Consider the following 18,420-nt stretch of genomic DNA (forward strand, 5'->3'; position numbering starts at 1 on the left):
ATGAGTATAAAAATTTGGCATTACATTTTTTTAAAATGTAAAACTGGAGTAGCATGGACTATCTTATTGTCACCCTTTGCTCCCTTTTCTGCACTGACTTTTCCACTGATCAGGAATTCATCAGAGGCTGGCGCAGTAACAGAGTAAGACACCCATACCACGTGTTGACTCTCGACAGTGACCCTGGCTGAGCAAAAAGCTCGTGCTTTTCTCAAAGCCTAAAATGTATCTGGGGGCAATGTAGAAAGACAGTTGGAGGTTATTTCAAGCCAAAAGACAGCAAAGGTCATCTTTTGTATGCACCCAGGGACAAGACCTTCTGGATTGTAGGCATAGTGGCTCTAACTTTCTTACACAATAACTCTAACTCCTGGCCCCATTTGGCTCCTGGCCGGGCCCTCACCCCTGCCCCAGATGCCCCAGAAAGCCTGCAGAGAAGGTGTGTAGCTAGTGCCAGCCACCAGGTGGTAGTAGACATGCCACTCTCCCAGGCACTGCAGGACCTAGAGTGTCCTGCCAACATGACTAGCTTTTTTGCCCATCTGCTAGCCTTTCTCTTGCCCCACACCAGTCCTCCTTCTCACATTCTAGGCTTTGCATAAAGTTTCTCTAGTCATTGCTGCCAGTAGGTGAATTGATGATGCCCCTGGGGAAGCCCTGAGGTTGGTGTGCAAGCTTGTATATTCTATAATGTTTTGGACAAGATTATGGCCAACATAATCTGATCGCTTAGGGCTTTTCAGAATCTGGAGTAGCAATCATGTCATTTTTGCATGCCCTGCGCACAGGCCCAACACAGGCACAGCTTCTTGTGTTTCTGAACAAGACCTATAGGCCAGCCGGAGAGCGTAAGACCAGCTCTAGGTACACTTACAGGCTGGGAAGCTAGGAATTTGGCCTCCACTGGAAACACCATTTCCCCATATCCTTACCACCAGAAAGGGGAATGCACATCCCTTCTGGCCACGGCCCCCAAACGACTGCATTCTGTCGTAGTGCAGGGGTTAATCTCCTCCCCGCTGCCTCAGGAATAAGACAGTACATTAGACATTCTATACTTGTTATGTTTAAGCTTTGTAGAGCAGTGACCTGGGGTAGAAACTGCTTCCCTACTTGGCTTTATAGTCTCCCTTGATTCTAAAGCAAGCATGTGTCTTAAATGTGTACCTACTGAGCCCTTCTAGGTACCAAGGACATCTGGACTACGTCATTACTAAGAATTTATCGTGTAGCTTCATACCTGTATCAGACTGGTCACCATTTATACTCTCCTGCCATCCAGTTTAATTTAATCTGACAGGTGTCTACCAAGAGCCTGCTGTGTGCTCCATCCTTCTGCAAATAGAGACCTGCTCAGATAGCTTTGAGGGTGCCGCATGGTCTGTAAGACAAATCACAGCCTTTAGCAAGGCTCCTCAGGCCCTGTGATCTTCTTCCAGTCTGTGGTGCCTGGCATTGAGTGAGCCTTTACCAGATGCTCGCTGCTGACGGCGATCATTTCTCTGGCCTCCCTGCCTGCTGCCCCCACTCCTGTCTCCTACCCTCCAGTTATACTGGGCACTGTCACTGTCTCAGCATCATTGTTCATGCGATTTCTTCTGCTGAGACAGCTTCTCTTTGTCCATCTAAATTCTAACTCATCTTTCCGGATCTAGCCGAGATGTAATCCCTCCCATAAGACCTTCTGGTGTCTTTCCTCTCCGACATAATACATTCCTCCTCTCCACTGTCCTCTAGCACCTTGCTCTCTTACCTTTTTTTAATAGCATCAGTCATTTATAATCTTACATGCCTGTTTGTATACATCTTTACTTCAAATGGTAAATGTTTTGAGGACGGTAATCAGGAGGACAGTAATCATCAGTAATTATTATGAGTAACTTAGCACTTAGCTCAGAACTTAACTGTGGTAGATGTAAAAATAATGACAAACATTTCCTAGGAGTCCTCCATCTGGCCAGGAACACTGCTGAGAGCCATACAGATACATCTCCTTTCCTCCTCACCCTATGAGTAGGCGATGTTATTACCTACGTTACAGATAATGAAACTGAGGCACAGAGAGTATGAGAAGCCTATAGTCTTATACAGCAAGTCAGTAGTGTTGTTGGGATATGTTCAATAGATGATTATCAGCATGTTGAATGAAATTGAATTAAGGTTTTTCTTATTCTGGAAAGATGTCTAAATAAATAGCCAAATAGCTAAATAGCTAAATAGCTAAATAAATAAATAAATAAATAAATAAATAAATAAATAAAAGTCATGGTCCCTGTCCTTGAAATACTTAATGGACGACACTTTTTTTTTCCAGGCATTTTTTTTTTTTTAACCGACAAAAATTTGAAAGACTCAAATTCAAAGGCACTGTGGGACTCAAAAAGCTCTAGTTTCTAAGTTACAGAATCAGCACATTCTGGAAAAATTCAATGACATTTAAAAATGTAAGATTCACTCTTGTCAGTGAGTTCCTTTTCAGGGATCTCTGTTTCAGGGATTCTGTAGCCTTAGCAGGATCATTTCACTTGGCTCATGGCACCACATCGGCATGTCGTTGCTTTGGTTTCTACAAAAGAAGTGAGGAAATGGCCTACTCTTAACGGTTGAGTACATATAATCCTGTTGAGTGACTATGAGGTATGCAAAAAAGACCATGGGATTTGCAAATATGATGAGGTTTGTCACTGGTTCCATCACATCCCAGGAGTACAGGATGGACGGCAGCGCTAACGCCGGCCCCCCGACGGCTGCTGGGTTGGGCTTCTGGGCAGGCTTCCATTCACCTTTTATCTGTTGGAGAGGCTGGGCTGTCGGTTTTCTGGGGGGTCAGTTTTCTGCCGTCAATGGTGCTCTCTCTTTTTTTGAAACTCCTCTCAATGCAAAGCTGTATTGAGAGGTACAATACAGGTGCCTGATTGTACAGGTAAACAGTCTGGGAACCAAAGATTTCACATTTTCCTAATTCCGTCTCTTCCTGGGAGCACTGGACATCACAGGGCATTTTGTTGATGACCAGTTTAAAATGAGTCATCAGCAGAATTCCCATCAAGGTTGAAGCTGGAGTCTGTCATCTGCTGTGAAGGTGGCTGCAGTTTTGACCTCTTTAGCTTCATTTCGTACGTAGGTCCCGGAGGAAGGCACCAACTGTTGGTGACACTGGTTTGGCCACAAATCGACAGCCCGGTTTTCTGGATGGCGCCGCTAGTGTTCTGGGGGGGGCGGGGGGCGGGCAGGCCGTGCCTCGGATCAACCGCTGCTTCATCGGGGGCACCGCTGCACTCCAGAGACGTGGCGGCGAGCGTTTTAGATTTCCGCACAGCTCCACGCGCGCAAAGCCCCGGGCGTCGGCGTTTGCGGCCGCGGGGTGCGGGGTGCGGGGTGCGGGGTGCGGGGCCGCGGGGTGCGGGGTGCGGGGCCGCGGCGACCCCGCGGGAGCGCCCCCTGCCGGGCCGCCCGGCAACACGGGAGGGAGCAGCACAGAACCCGGCGCGCCGATCCAGAGCAGGGGCTCCGGTCCCCCCGGAAATGTCGCCCCGTGTCGTTAAACGCCTGTTCCAAAGGGAGTATCGTAGCCACGAAAAACAAAAACAGCCTCTTGCCCAGGGCCTGGGCCCCCGCACGCCGCTCGCCGGCTACACCCCGCCCGCCTCCAGGGAGCGCGTCTCCAAGCGCACCCTAGGGCCAGGGCCGACAGCGCACCGAGGGCGTTGCCCGGGCCGCGGACGCCAGGGGGCGGCCTCGGGTCGGCGGCCGAGCCTCCAGGCCCAGGCCCAGGGGCGCGGAGTCAGCCCCGGGGAGGGGGACGGGGACGGGGAGGCGGCGGCTGGGCCAGTTCCCTCCGGAGCGAAGCTCCTCTCCGGGAATCGGGCCCAGAGGGCACTGCCCAGTGGCTGTCCCGGCGGGGCTCCGCCTCCCGCCCCCTGGCCGTCCCGCCTCCGCGACGGGCAGGCGCAGGTGGGGGCGGGGGATGGGGGAAGGGCTGTCGACGTGAGCGAGGGGGATGAGTGTGGACAGCCGTGCAAAAGCTCTTGGGCGCGTGCTTTGCAGTGAGACCACCACGCGGGACGCCCCTTGGGCCATGCAAGCTGCTTGCGACATTCTTCGCAGCCCTGGGGCTGGGGGTGCAGCTGCAGCTGGTTCTTAGGAGGACGCACCCTGGACAAATTTCTCTCTAGCAGCCAAACCCTCCTGCTCTGGAGCATAAGTGACTCACAGGCAGGCTGGCCCTGAGCTGGGGGCGGCTGGGTGTGGGTGGGGGGGCGTCGCCCTGTGACCCGAGTGGGCGGGGGTGGGGGGGAGACTCACCTGCCTCCACATGGGTGCCTTAGTGCCGGCAGAATTTCAATACAAGGAAACCAGAATCAGAATCCCAAAAGAGCCAAAGGCCGTGCTGTGAAGACTGCTACCGGGGAAAATAAAAAGCTCTGCATGTAGGTCTAAAAGCTACTTTTTGTTGTTGAACACTGAAAAAGAAAACCGCATACCTGTTGTGTGTGTGACCTGAAGTTATTAATATCTTTTTAGAAAAGATTTATTTAGAGAGAGTGAGCAAGGTGGAGAGGAGCAGAGGGAGAGAATCTCACGCAGACTTCCTCCTGCTGGGCACTGAGCCCCAGAGGGGCTGGATTTCAGTGCCCTGAGATCATGAGCTGGGCTGAAATCAAGAGTTGGACACTCAACCAACTGAGCCACCCAGGTGCCCCTTAAGTCATTAGTGTCTTAGTGACATACTCTCTTCCCCAAGCCAGGGAGGCTGCAGACCTGGCCTTCTGTGCCATGTGGGGCCCACAGCATGAGAGGGTGGGGGGCTGCCTCCCTGTCTGTGGCAGAGGCCTCGGAGGCATCCTGCTGACGTCCCACTTGAGACATAGAGAACCAAAGAAGTCATGACATGGAAACACTTCTGGGAAGCGGCAGCTGGAGGCTGAAACCCACAACAAAGAAAAAGGGCCTGAGATGGTCTTGGTGAATCTGGTCCAGGTGCCAGATGTGCACAGAGCTTGGCCAACTCGGGGGTGAGAAATGAGGCCATCCCAGGGGATGGGGAGGAGACAGAGGACATGCCCATGCTGAGTCAGGCCATCTGGACCCTGGCAGGGATGCTGAGATTGCGCATTTGCCCTGAGCCATCCATAGCCTGCACCACTTCCTCCTCTTCCGAGGCTAAATGTCTGATGCTCTTGCTCCTCTAGTAGGTGAGTGTGTCAGGTACACCTGCAATCTACCGTCAGGCTAGTGACTGATAGGATCTGCAGAACAGAGGCCGTGCAGGACCCTGGACCGGTGACTGTCAGCCCAAGCCTCTCCTTTTTCTTCTCAAGGAGATGGACTTCTACACTGATGTGATGGAAGTCCCCCTGCAGGTTCCTCCGGGGCCCTTCATAGTAACGGCGTGTCCTTTTGGAGTGATGTCAACGTAAATTGCAGAGAATGGTCTTCATTCTTGCAGTAGGTGCAGCCAAGCCAGAGGCGGATGTCAAGTGGAAGCTGTGAGCTCCAGGGGCCTGAGCGCGTACTGCACTAGGAAGCAGGGCTGGGCTACTCCTTGCCTGTGAATGTGTGTCCTCTGGGTCACAACATTCCCCGAGGCCAGAATCATGTCCCCCCTTGTGATTCCCTCTTCCTCCCAACCCCAGGTTCAGGCTCTTTGGGCTCCTCCAGCCCCGTGGTGGTGGCCGTCCTGCCCCTCGACTGCTTCCACGGGCCCCGGGCCTACAATCCGCACACCTGGATCTAAAGCAGTCATTGGGACCTCTCACAAAAATCCCCCTCCTTTCCTACACTGGGTCCTCAGCCTTCAGTTCCTGTCACCCCCTCTCTCACTGTTTGGGGTTAGTCTCAGGGTTGCCGACGTGCTGAATGTGTGGTGATGGAATGGCACCTGAGGGGCCGGGGGCAGGGCCAGACTAATGCCAGGAAGCCACGGGGGTCTCCAGTGTTTTTGGTGAACCCCCACTGACACAGGACAGAATTACCCGACATCCAGGATTTTGTCTTCCTGTGACCAGTACAGGAGGCCTGCATGAGGTGGCTGAGTGGCACTGGGCCCTGAGGCCTTCCCGGCGGGAAGGGAAGCATGGCTTGGGCTGGGGCAGCGAGAGAGGCCAGGGAGCTGCGTGGGCAGCCTTCGCCCTTGGGTCCTGTGTTCTGGCTCCTGCAAGTGCTCTGCTCTTCTGTTTGATGCACGTCTGCTTGACGCAGCCATGTGTGCACAGTTTCATGTACTCTGCCCGACCCCAGGAGCAGCACTTGACCTGGTTTCACACAAAGGCCCAGACAGCTTCCTCCAGTGGCTTGGGCTTACCCATCTGGTACATATTGTCCTGTGACATCTTCTCAATAGCCCAGGGAGAGCCCTGGACAAGTTCCACGTTACTTATTTCTCCAAAGACCAAGAGAGGGCAAGTGACTTCAAGGTCACACAGTTACTTTAGTGTGAACTTGGGACCAGAATCCATGTTTCCTGACTCCTGGTTTGGATAGTGACATTTGGTGATGTGCTAGGACAAGTTTTCCCTTCTATTTTGGGCTTGATCATCGAAGACTAGGTGAACATTATTTTGTAAAGAAGTCAATGATATGGCAAACAGTTTGGTTGACTCTGAAGATCATAAAAGTGGGCAGCTCACTTGGCTTCTGGGAGGTTTATCCAGGCAGTGGCATCCCAGCATCATGTTCCATGGTGGCTGTGTTCTGTGCCCCAGCTTGGCACCCCCCTGTTTTCCAGGGGGTCTCTCCACTTCTCTGAAGAGGCAGTGACAATGCTCATGTCAAAAACTTCCCAGAGTTCCCAGCTCTGGACTCTCAGAAAGTGCGGAACGCAGAAACAAACACAGGTGGAGACACCCAGGGTGCCTGCAGCCATTTACTTAGGCTGCCCCATAGGGTGCTCTCTCAAAGGCTTTTCCTGTGGGGAGTTCAATCTCTGAAGAAACCTTCCATTAGACACTTAAGAGCTTAGAGACAGCATGTGATTGATGATCGTTAGACCTCGAAATGCATGTTGAAAAACATAAGGAATTTTGTGTGTGTATTTATACTTAGAACTGTTTGAGTATATCCTGAGCAAATAAAATCTTGCAAATCTAAGCTTAAGATCATCGACAATTTGGTGACACATGAACATATATTTTAAAGTTTCATTCAAAAAAACTATCCCTTGTATTAGAAAGTCCCATTCGATGAAGTAATAAAATGGCAAACTGGGCTGTTTCCAGAAATGAAAGAAAACCCTGTCTCCTCAAAGAGGACTGTACCTAGTCAGTAGCTTGGCAAGACCAGGGCACTGGGGCCCAGGAACACAGAGCGCTCAAAGCAGTTCTGGGTCTTCTGGAGGGTGATCAGACATGGAGTAGGCTCCTAGCCTCAAAGACACAACTATTACAATGTGTAATTATTATTATTTTTTAAAGATTTATTTATTTATTTATTTTTAAAGATTTTATTTATTTATTCATGAGAGACACACACACAGAGAGAGAGAGAGGCAGAGACACAGGCAGAAAGCAGGCTCCATGCAGGGAGCCCGATGTGGGACTCAATCCCGGGTCTCCAGGATCATGCCCTGGACTGAAGGCAGCGCTAAACTGCTGAACCACCCCAGCTGCCCTACAAAGTGTAACTAAGATACAGTGCTCACAATAAGGTGAACCTATGGAAATATACAAAAAACCCAGAGTTACTTAAAAACAAAATGTATCTGCTACCCCAGCAGGGTAACACACACCTCTTCTCCATCCCTGCTGTGATCTTTGGTGAGGCGTGGTATTTACTAGTTAACAGGCTGAGGAAATAGAATCTAGGAAAAGCCCCGGAGAACTGTCATGTACAAATGCTAGGTATCAACTGGGGCCTGGGTTTCCTTCAGTGGTTTGCCTAGGGTCACATGGCTGGTATAGAGTCAGGACTTGAATACAGAACCAGTTCTGATCCTTGTCCAGTGTGCTACCCACACTTCGTATACTTTCCCTTGAATCTTATGTGTATGCTCAATAGCCCACATCAGTGTTTTCAAAGTCACAAATGTATGCCTAAAAAATACTAATTGATGTTCAGAATGGCATTAACCTTACCATAATATTTTGGTATTGCTTTTGAGTTTCTCTTTTTTCCCTTTCAATACATGTGGGTTTCAAGGAAGAACTCCCTTACAGTTCATTCTACTAGTACCTTCATGTCATAAGTGGGTTGCCACAAGGTATAAAAATGGCTAAAGGTTGTCCATGTGTACATGTAAAGATTAGGAGACTTGATAGGAAAAAATGTTTGTTCGTTTATTTGTTTTAAAGATTTTATTTATAAATTCCTGAGAGACACAGAGAGAGAGAGGCAGAGACACAGGCAGAGGGAGAAGCAGGCTCCATGCAGGAGCCTGACATGGGACTTAATCCCGGGACTCCAGGATCCTGCCCTGGGCCAAAGGCAGGCGCTAAACAGCTGAGCCACCCAGGCATCCATTTTTAAATTAATTAATTAAGATTTTATTTATTTATTCATGAGAGACACAGAGAGAGAGAGGCGGAGACACAGGCAGAGGGATAAGCAGGCTCCCCGGGGAGAGCCCAATGTGAGACTCGATCCCAGGACTCCAGGATCATGCCTTGAGCCGAAGGCAGATGCTCAACCACTGAGCCACCCAGGCGTCCCAGGAAAAATGTTTTTAAATGATCACTGTTGGGGAACCGGACAATCTCTTCCAACACCGCACATTCTGAGCTCAGGTGATAAAACAGCAGTCTGAACACCACCAGCAGCCCTCAGTGCACAGAGCTTTCCAGGAAGCTTGGAGAATCAAGAGGGCAGGTGTGTTGAGCTTGCTTTTATTAGCCACTGCCTTTGGGTGTCTGTAGTATGGACACGGTCACTGCAAGGGTGATGAGGCAGCTGTACTTGGAGATGCCCCTAATGCAATTATCATTTATTTTTACACCTGGTGTTTTTGCACAAGGCAATGATCTCACATCCGTATCTGAAGCCCACTGAGCTATACGCCTTTCTTCAGGTTCCTGGTTAAGGCAATGGGAACACCCCGACTGCGGCCCCAAAGCTTGCGTCTTTGGTATCTTGCATCTGAGTCGTTAAGCGTCTGCTTAACACGGGAGGAGAGAAGCCTGTCCCTGTGACAGGGACAGCACGGGTGGGTCATGGCATGAGGCACATTTTCGGGAGGGGACTCACTAAAGCAGTTTTTAAAAGTGACTGTAATCTTCTCCTATGGAAAACTTAGTAAATTAAGTTAGCTACACAACTTAGAAAATTAAATTTACAAAGTGTCTCATTTGCTTACATAACTGTTTTTAGTAATAATGTGAAAGTTCTATTCTGGGCAGTTATTCTATCAGTCTGAGCTCTGAAGTCTCCCCGAACCCTGGAACCCTGTCCTGCTCGTCCTCCGGCCAGGTCTACATAGCCTTCGCTTGACTAGCTTGCTTCCATTTATGTCACTATTTTTTTTTTTCCTGAAGATTTATTTGAGAGAGAATGCATGCAGAGGAAGAGGAGCAGATTCCCCACTGAACAAAGCCTGATGCAGGATTCGATCCCATGACCCTGAGATCATGCCCTGAGTGGAAATCAAGAGTTGGATGCTTACCTGACTGAGCCACCCAGGTGCCCCGCGTCACTAATCTTTAAAATGTATTAAAATTAACCTCCTCATTCAGAAACCCTTGGGTGAGCGCTTACGTATTTCAGTTGCCCCAAGTTAACTTGAACACAGAACATTTTAATGATATGAAAGATCTTGGTGTGAGGGGTGCTCTCTGGAGGAACGGCATGCCTCTCCTGGAGGTCAGCAAGAGGCTGGGTGCTGGTCAGCAGGGCATGCCGGACACTCGAGATGCCCGGGGTGACAGAAGCACCAAGTAGCAAAGGCCCTTGACCCGGGAGTTCTGTGGCTGTACATGCTGGGAGCCAACGTGCTGCACGTACCAAAAGTGAGGGTACCCCTGCACTGAGACTTAGTCCCAAAGGAGATCCCAGTCCTCACACATCTGAACCCTGTACCTGTGCACCTTCTGGGGGTTCTCCTGGTCACCTTACTCAGATCAGAAAAGGAAACTTTTTTTTTTTAGATTTTATTTATTTATTCATGAGAGATGCACAGAGAGAGGCAGAGACACAGGCAGAGGGAGAAGCAGGCTCCATGCAGGGAGCCCGATGTGGGACTCGATCCCAGAACCCTGGGATCACCACCTGAGCCACCCAAGCATCCCAGAAATGTCTTTTTGATAGCAAATCTACCAATTAATAACCCAAAGGGAAGTGGGGATAAGGCATCTGGGTAAGACTGACTTTCCCAATTTTATTTATTTATTTATTTATTTATTTATTTATTTATTTATTATTATTTATTTATTTATTTATTTAAAAAGATTTTATTTATCCATGAGACACACACACACACACACAGAAAGAGAAAGAGAGAGAGAGAGAGAGAGAGAGAGGGAGAAGCAGGCTCCATGCAGGTAGCCCGATGTGGGACTCAATCCCGGGTCTTCAGGATCACACCCTGGGCCGAAGGTGTTGCTAAACTGCTGAGCCACCTGAGATGCCCTCAATTTTTTTAAAATCTTAAGTAGGCTCCAGGTCCAGAGTGGAGTCCAACCCGGGACTTGAACTCAGGAGCCTGAGATCAAAGCCAGACACTTAACTGACTGAGTGACCCAGGCATCCCTGACCTTCTCAATTCTTCAACTTGAGAAAGGGTGCCTAGCTAGTCAGCGAATATGTATTTCCTTTATGTATTTCCACCTCCTACAAAGGGAAAAATAAGGCCCAGAAAATACAATTTCTTCTCACCGAATAAATGGATCACAGAAACAACATCACTTCAGAGATTTGTTCTTGAATTATTCATTTTACTTCAGTTCAGCCCATGTCTTGGATTTCAAATACTAACATGTTGGCCATCAGACTGACTGGCTCTAATGCTGCAGGGCCCAGGTAAGCAAACCCAAGCAAACTGTCTTAAGTCTGTAAATGCCTCAAGGTTACAAAAGCCAAACCCAAGGACAACCAACCACAAGCAGACAGCTGGGTCTTAACGCTATAGCCAGGCAATATGTCCTCACTTTGCTTCTGCCCTTTCCCTAGAAAAGGTTCCCCCTATCAGTTCCTGTCAATGGATCTCTCCTAACCACTTCCTGTTTGAACTGCCTGGCTGGAATCCATTTTTGCTCAAGTAAACTAAAATTTAACATGCTCAGTTGACCTTTTCACATCTTTGGTGTCAGAAGTGGGATCTGAAGGTGACCCTCAGCCCCCTTCCCACGGCCCCAGGAGCAAGGAGCAACCAGGCCTACATGCCCATGGAGCCCAGTTGCCTCACTGCATTCTCACTGCATCTAGAGCCGGTGGGTAAGATCTCAGCTCTGCAGTTTCTACATTTGAAAGAGCTCTCTGCATTTATTTGAGCATTTGTTTTTCCAGACTGGGTCTGAGAATCACCCAGAAGAAACCACACCAGGTCTAGGGTCAGCCTAGGTCCAATTTAAGCTGGACTGGGCCCAGTGAGGCGTCAGGGAATGGGAGGAGGAGAAAAATGGGTTCCTCTGAGTCCCAACAATTTGGGACTCCTCTGTCTGGGACCCTGGCTAACTATATGTACCCAAGATCTCGTTGCATTACAGTAGTCGATTTGGGAACTTTTAACCTAGATAAGTGTATCCATTTATGAAGTGCTCTAGAGAAAAGAAATTTCTGAATTTCCCCAAAACAATGGAATACACTTTTTATTGGTATACAGAAGTTTCTAAGAAACTGAATGAATCAAAAAAAATGTTTCTTTAAAAGATTCTGTACAAAAGGCAAATGATAAGCTTATACAACAATGGCAGTGAATCTAAAAAGAAGTGTATACTGTCTGAGTGCTCCTTCCCTAGATATTCTGACTCTACGAGTCCCTTCCCTCCATTGCCTTTCCACTCTGAAGATGAGCTCGAGGTTAAACCAATGCCTTTGAAAGTGAGGTCTTCTGCAGAGCCTGCAATACCAGATGTAACCACTTTTCTCCATGGTCAAAGGCTGAGGATTCAAAGATTGTCCAAACACTAAAGGGAGTCCTCAAAAATTTATGAGGAATTCAGAATTTTTTAAAAAAGATTTTAAGTAATCTTTATAGCCAACACAAGGCTTGAACTCACCACACCAAGATTAAGAGTTGCATGTTCTACCGACTGAGCCAGCCAGGTCCTCTGAGGAATTTGGAATTCTAACTGGAGCTTATGATCTGGGGCTCCTGAGTCTCTACTGATTTATTCATATGACATTAGCAAATGGGTGGCTGAAGCCAAATGGGAAAATCCTAGAGGCAATACTAAATACCCATATACTACTTTGCCAGGAATGGACCAAAATGCACTAGGAAAATAGCCCAAGACCTACCTGAAAGTATTGATAAGGCATTTCTTCCAAGGACCGACTGGTCTCTATCATTCAGTCTTGCAAACAAACAAACAAACAAAAGGATGAACCCAGTCTCAGACTATAGACAAGATTGGAGACCTTTTTTTTTGTAAAACATTCTGTGCTTTCTTCATTAAATGCAGACCTAGAAAATGCCCTGACTTCCTTATGTATTAGGGGGTATCAGCCTAAAGTGGCCTAATGACACACAAACTGGGGTGGGCAACAGCCCCTCTTGCTGAATTTACAGCCTTAGCTGAGCATTTTGAAAAACCTCAGGGCCAAGATAACTCAAAAGCCAATAAACTTGTGGTCCTATATTTACAACAGCTCCAAGGGCTGAGGACCTCAACATATGCACTTTAAGCCAGAACTCAGACGTCTTCCATTCAGGAATACTGTATCCTGGGACACCTGGGGGGCTCAGTGGTTTGGCGCCTGCCTTCAGCCCAGGGTATGATCCTGGAGTCCCAGGATCGAGTCCCACATCGGGCTTCCTGCGTGAAGCCTGCTTCTCCCTCTGCCTGTGTCTCTGTCTCTGTCTCTCTCTCTCTCTCTGTGTCTTTCATAAAAAAAAAAAAGGAATACTGTGTCTTTCATTGTAAACAACAAGGCACTGGGAAAGGAATGCCTGATGCTGAACCTATCATTTTATAGATCTCCACCTATTAATCCACACTGTTTTTCCATTGGGGGAAGGCTTAAAAAAATTAATCATCAAAATAATAATAAGCATTAATGGAGTTCCAAGGGATCTTCCAGGAAATTGCTCCCCATGACACCTCTTAATGAGCAAGGGGAAAAGAAGATAAAAATCAATGGAGAATCCTATACAGTATTGGTGGGTATACATTAAGTTTGATCAACAATAAATCCCACTTTCATAAAATAGCAAATCCCTCAGAGTAAAGAACATTTTTGTGTTGTAAGGGTTTTTTTTTTTTAAAGATTTTATTTATTTATTAATGCGAGGCACAGAGAGAGAAAGAGGCAGAGACACAGGCAGAGGGAGAAGCAGGCTCCACATAGGGAGCCTGCTGTGGGATCACGCCCTGGGCTGAAGGTGGCGCTAAACCGCTGAGCCACCCGGGCTGCCCTGTAGTAAGGGTTTTTAACCAAATTCAAAGTGTACCTATATCTAAACCAGTCCAGATGCTATTAGGGCCATTTCAAGGAAACCATACATTCCTTTTGTGCGGCACTGCCCCAGCATTAGAAGATTGGGTTCCTAAATTGAGGAGTCAGATAAAATGTAATCAGGAGAAGAAATTACCTGAGGTGCTCTGCTCTGTCCAAGCAAGACTTAATGAAATTGAGATGCAAAGTGTGAGAGCCCTGATCTCTCAGAAATGCCTGAATGCCTGCCGGCTTCTTACTCAATTGACACAGGCAAAATTAAAAGTCCTGAACCCATAAAAGTCCAAATAGATCATTCCAAACCCCTGCCTAAATTGTCTCAGTATTCACTAAGACCAGAATCTATAGAAGATTTAACTAATAAGCAAGGACTTAGAATCCTGTGCACTAGTCCCTGTAATGCTCCAACCTTACCCATTAAAAGACCAAATGGACAAGGCTGGAGGTGTGTAGGATCTACATGTAAACAATAAAAATGTGATACTCAGGTTCCCTGTAGTTCCAAATCTCAACACCTTGTTATCTAAGGTAAAATGCATCACAGCGGTAGATCTTTGCTCTACTTTCTTCAGTATCTGAGTTGATAGCAAGAATCAATATTTATTCATCTTCACTTGGAAAAATCAACATATACCTGTTCTATATTGCCACAAGGATTCACTGAAGCCCCATCCTGTTTTTTAAAGGTTTTACATCAAGAGCTTACAGTTCTCTAAGAATGCTACACACACACACACACACACACACACACACACACACACACACACACATATATATGCCTTATCTTTATGCTCCCCTCTAAGGGAGGACTCAGAAATTGATTCAGTTTAACTATTATAGCAGTTAGTTTGTAAAGGCCATAAGACTTTCAAGGAAAAAAACTCAATTCTCAAAAGACAAGGTCCATTATCTGGGACATGATTTGAATGTAGAAGGCTTTCCCTCTCACCTGAAAGAATAAAGACCACCCAAAACTCCCCCAGAACCACAACTAATAACAGTTTCTTGGATTTGCAGGATACTGTAGGTCTTGGGTTACACATTTTTCTGATTGCATCGTTCTGTTTGAGCTTACAAGGAACTCAATTCCAGAGCCCTTATCTTGGGAAGCTAATCATGAACAAGCCTGCAGCCAACTAACATCAGCCCTGCAACAAACTCCAGCCCTAGGGCTCCCAAACCATACTAGACCATTTACCTTATTTGTCTGTTAGAGTGATAACCAGCCTTAGGAATTCTAACCTAGAGCACGGAGGAAAACGCAGACCTACTGCTGACCCCATCTTACAGTGAGACCCAGCGGCCAGAACATATCCAAACTGCTGGAAAGTGGTAGTCACAGTGCCTAAACTGGTGGAAGCCTCAACTGAACTGGTGTTAGGACATGACCCAACACTACAAGTACCTCATGCTAGTCAGAGTCTATTACACTGCGATCAGATTCAACATTTTTAGCAAGTAGATGAACATCTTGTGAGAACTTGCTCCCTTCTTCACCTTCTAACTTCCATCTCTTGTGCTGCAGCTCACTCAACCCTGCTGCCCTGGGCTGATGATAGCACAGAGCCTCGTAAATGTGCAGATGTGCTGTCATGGTTATGATTTATAGGACAAATCATTAGAAAGCCCAGATTTAATATTCTTCATCAATAGGTCAATATGCTAAGAATGTAGAAGGGAAGTATCAAGCAGGAATGCTACAATAACTCAGTATGAACTTCTAGAAAGGGGACTCTTCCTGACTTTAAGTCTGCAACCAACAGAATTACATGCCCTCACTTAGGCTTGTTAGCTACCCAAAGACACCAAAACACATATGCTTTTGGGGTGGACTTTGACTTTGCTACATTATGGAAACAGAGTTCCTCACTTCTGGAAAACTGGACTAAATGAACTGCTCTCTGCCATTCTATTGACTGAGTGAACTGGAATTACTAAAAATGAACTTCATACTAGAAAACAGAACCCGAGTATCAGGGAAATGTTCTAGCAGACTTCCAAGCTAAATCAGCCAGCACTAAAAATATTCCAATATACAACTTGAGTGAACTCCATCAGATTGATTCTAACCAAATTATTTATGACAATCTATATAGAAGACAAAATCAGGCACCTGAGTTGGGCCAACGTATGTTGAGACTAAGAGTGCAAATTTAGTATTAGACGAGGATATGTGGGGGGCCTTGATGGCCTCCTGGTTCTTCCTGAGTCCTTAAAAGTGCCATTACTAGAAGTGCTACATTCTGCAACTCATCATGGCAGAGGAAAAAAATGACCTAAATTATGAAAAAGGATTGGTGGGTGACTGTTCCAAGGCAAAACTGGTTTATGACCAATGTCTGAATGATCAAACTCGTAACTCTGGAAAGACCATTAAGATGGCTCATTAGATGGTGCACTCCTACCACCTATGGGGCCATTTGAACACTTACAAATTGCTTCCACAATGGGTTATCTATATGTCCTTGTCATTGTTTGAATTTTCTCAGGACAGACTAAAACCTTGCAGAAGTGCAGATGCCACAATCATGACTAAGAAACTCTTAGAAAAGATAGTTTTCTTTACAGGGTATCCCCAGGGAGATCTCCAGTGATGGGGAACTCATTTCACTGGGCAAAAAAATTAACAAAGAGGGTGCTGCTGATGCAATGGCATTACTACTGTCCTTACCATCTTCAGTCATCTGGTAAAGTTGAGTGGACACATGGTAGCTTAAAACTAAAGCTAGCTAAATGAACAGCATTGACTGGACTGCCCGGGCCAAAAGTTCTATTGGTTTGGATGGCAATTAAATCAACACTTACGGGAAAACATAAATTAGCATCTCATGAAATATTAATAGGAAGACCTACGCTTTTAATGATAGAACCACATGTGTCTCCTGTACACATATTCTGACTCAGTGACTCAGTATTGTAAAGCTTTAATGTATTATGCCACAGTGTATTTCTACCAGGTAAAGGAAGCTTTTCATGACCCTCCTGCACATGGTTGAACTTTCCACAACTTAGAACCTGGAGAGTGGGTCTTTTGGAAACGACACCTAAGAAAGATTGCCCTTGGATCTCATTGGAAAGGACCATATCGGTTCTCCTCACAACCGAGATGGCAGCCAAACTTCAGGAACTTGAACCCTTGGGCCACAACTCATAGTTGAAAGGGATCCTCCAGATTCTCAAAACTATACACCAGACAGAGATGTAAAGCTAAGATTGACCACAGAGGTTCCTCCCCAGAAGTATATGACAGCTTGAGGTGGACAGCTCTCCCAAATTCACGGATCCAAATCTTTATCTCTAGTACAAAACCTTTATCCCTTTTGTCTGTTTCCTATCTATCTTTTCTGTCTACTGATGCATGGGAAGACAACACTATAATTAGGATCTCACAAACAATAGCTACTGTAGGAAACTATACTAACTGGATGTCACACTAAACCAAAATCAGGACTTGAAGGAAATCCTGAAGGCCCCTATATGCCTAAATTGTTCTGTAGGTCCATTTTATAAAGTTAACACACTAAATCTACATAGACTTGTTTCTTGTCTCAATTTAACCCAATCCTAGAATGGGAAAACAAGATTCAGTGAATGCATATAAAAAAGATGCTGCAGAGCAGCCAATGTCAATCAGGTCAGTTGTAGGCTTGCTGTTAGGTCCATATATCTGGGTGGTCTTTCAACATGTGATAACAGACTGTTTGAGTCTTGGATGAATGACACTAATACCTCTACACCCAGCAATGGGTCTATGGATGCTAATACTTTGAGTGAGCCCTATGTGTACCTCCTTGCTACACCTTTACATGTGGAGGTGTGGGCAATGGCTTCTATGCTTGGGCAATTTGTTGTCCTGACAGTTGGAGGATGAAAGAACAATGTGCCCTAACTGTATTTGCTGTTCCATTATCCCTTCAAATACCTTGGAACTCAACAGTGTTCCATTCCCCTGAATTTACCAAAAAGAAGTTTACCAGCAGATGTTAACCCCTCTGGATGCAGATCATTTGGCAGGTCCCTTCTTCCTTGGCTTGGAGCTATTACAAATGAACATATGATTAGACACTTACCCTTAACTCTGGCAACCACTGCTGAGTCTAAAAGCCATGGCCACACAACAAAAGTCCCCAGGCTCTCCTGATGAGGTGGTTTTAGACAGTGGAATTGCTTTAGATTACTTGTTGGCTGAACAAGGGGGAGTCTGTGCCATAGCAAATACCTCCTGCTGTTCCTAGATAAACATCTCTGGTTTTGTAGAAACTCCAATACAAGAAATGGACAAACAAGCTCCTTTTACACAGGCTGATACCTTCCTTATCTGATACATTCTTTGATTTATTTGAACCGACTGGTTTGGTTCACGGGGCCCAGGGCTAGGTATGTACTTCAGTGCCTTGGTATTGTCTTCCTCATAGTCAGTATCATAGTCTATCTGGTGAGCTGTGTTGTCTCAAAGGTCTTACATGCTTGTAGCCATCAGCACATTAGATGGTCCCACTGCACTTGGAGAAACAGAAATAAGCTGAACAATGGGGAAAGTAGCAAAAGCAATTCTTCCATGGATCTGACACCATAATCAAGGAGTTTCACAAGAGCATTTTAACTCTGATGGTGACAGAGCGACACTAACACCAAGGTTTTGGGTAATCATTCAAGTATGAGAGGATGACCAAAAAGGGGGACTGTTAAATTAATTAAAAATGAGGCCATAAGACTGAGGAGGCCTAACGCATCTCACAAGCACAGCACCTACATAAGCAAACCAAAACCTAAGCTGGTAAGTTCTCAAGGTTATAAGGTGAATCTAAGGACAACCAATCACAAACAGGCAAAGAGGTTTTAAACTATAGCCCACTGATAATTTTCTTACTTTACTTT

This window comes from Vulpes lagopus, chromosome 1, assembly GCF_018345385.1.
Source record: "Vulpes lagopus strain Blue_001 chromosome 1, ASM1834538v1, whole genome shotgun sequence".
NCBI lineage: Eukaryota > Metazoa > Chordata > Mammalia > Carnivora > Canidae > Vulpes > Vulpes lagopus.